We start from the raw sequence: 2,450 nt of genomic DNA on the forward strand, positions 1-2,450 counted from the left end.
ATATATTTTTTTTTTTTACTTTTTTATCAGATGTAACACAATGCAAAATTAATTTTTAATATTATTCTATATTTTTATTATGTAATTCAATGAATTAAAATAATTCTTTTCAATATTCCAAAAAAATTAATGATATATTGAAATATATTAAATCGCACGATTTGTAATCATATTCATATATATGGAATAATAAATCTATTAATGTTATATAGATTTATTTTCCAATAGAGGTCGTAGAATAATAATTTCATGATAATTGTTTCGTATTATGCTACAATTATTTTTCAGTTAAATCATATATCTTAAATTATTTTTGTTCCTATTGAATATTTTGAAATATATGGGATAATAAGTTTGATGTAAATTTACATAATTCATATGTTAATAATATACTTGAAAAGTAATTTATTTATTACACATATATAAAAACATATATAAATAAACAATATAATAAATCATTAAATCTCAAGCATCAAGTTTTACAGACTTTATTTTAAATATGAATTACAGTAGATTTTATATTCATTATATATAAACACATTACAAAATTTATTATACAAGTTAAATAATCTAAATTTTACATTCACATATTTATAATTAAATGTATGTTTTCTCATAATAATAAAATGTTAGATAACGATTTCTTTATTATATATTATATAAATGATATTAAATTAATTAGAATAGTAGGAATGATGAAGCTTCATATTGATATTTTATGGAATGGGAAAAATTATATGTAGCAAATTATACAATAAATATTTTTATTTAATTAGAAAAAAAAATAATATATAAAACAGGCATAACTATTTTGTTATATATAATATTTTTTTCAAAAAGAATATATAAAAACTTTTATTATAAAAGCGTAAAAAACAAAATAATATATAACTTTAATAATATATGGTAAATGTAATACATATAAAAACATGAAAAAAATATGTTATTTTTTCTTATTCTATTAAATTCATAAAGGGTATATTATTATAATTTATAAATATATATTATTCATTAATCATAATATTTGATATTCTATTATCAAGATTCTATTTATAAATATAATATAAGCCAGTTCTTTTATGTTAGAATATCAATTTTTTATTTTTCTTTCACGTATTAATAAACATTTTGTTGTATTAAATTTTCTTAATTTTATTCAAATATTTTAACTTATTATAATTCCCATAAGTAATATATTAAACTAATTATAAATGCTAAATATCATATATTAGTTATAAGAAACTATATCCTTATATGAATTAAATAAAAATGGTAATATAAACAAGGATAAGCTAAAAATATAATTTATATACTAGCTCGTACATTCGAAATCGTGATATCTCTTCAATATAAATAAGGAAATTAATGAATACCTATAATACACAAAAAAATAAATAAACTCATAATGTTTCATTTTCTAAACATTTTATTTATATCATTATATGTTAAGACATACTATCTATTTCGGTTATATATTTATTATTTTCGAATGAATTTCAATTTTATCTCTCCTTAATAATTAATTATGATATTATGTATTTCTGGATTTTGGTAAGATTTATTTTATGCATAAATGTTTTTTATAATATAGGAGTATGTTTAGTTTTCTGATGTATATATTGCGAATATTATTGCTCTAAATAGAAGTTTTATTGCTGTATTAATTTTACCATGTTTTTTATTTAATATTTAATTCATTTTTATATTATATTTAATAATATAATAAATATTTTTATAATATATATCATTTATCTTTTAAAATATAAATTAGTATGCAATAAAAATTATTAATTAATTAGTTCTGAATATATATATATGTAAACTACATGTAATAATTTTTTTTCCTATTCTTGAATTTAACAATACACAAAAGTTTACGTGGTGATTTTTAATGAAAACCATTACCATAAAATATGCTTAATTATTTTTATTATCATTTTGTAGATGTAAGGTAAAAAAATTATATATTATATAAAAATTTGTGTTATGTACTATCATTATACCTTATTAAATAAGAAATTCTTAAAGTAAACTCTCTCCAGAATGCCAGAAATATAGATAATACAAGAGTGATGTGAATTTCAGATTTATTCATAAAAAAAATTCAGTTTTAACATTGTTGCCTGTTATCAAATTCATCCTTTATATAATATCACAGTTGCGTTCTTTTTTTTGGAAACTGGACATCCTCACTAAAAATTATATTTATCATTATATATTATAACTTAAGGGTCTAAAAGAAAATTTTAAGATATATACATTTTCTCTTATTCCTTACACTAGAAATTATAGATATCTTGTCCAATGTAAAAATGGTACTGCTATTGAGTAGTGTATATATTTGTATAACTACATTACTTACATAATTAGAAGAATTAATAATTTCTTGTAAATGATTATTCCTCGTGATAATTCTCATAGATATAATACAATAATTTAATTAAAAACTT

This window comes from Plasmodium gonderi (genome assembly GCF_002157705.1).
Source record: "Plasmodium gonderi DNA, contig: Pgo-contig_112, whole genome shotgun sequence".
In the NCBI taxonomy this organism is placed as follows: Eukaryota; Apicomplexa; class Aconoidasida; order Haemosporida; family Plasmodiidae; genus Plasmodium; species Plasmodium gonderi.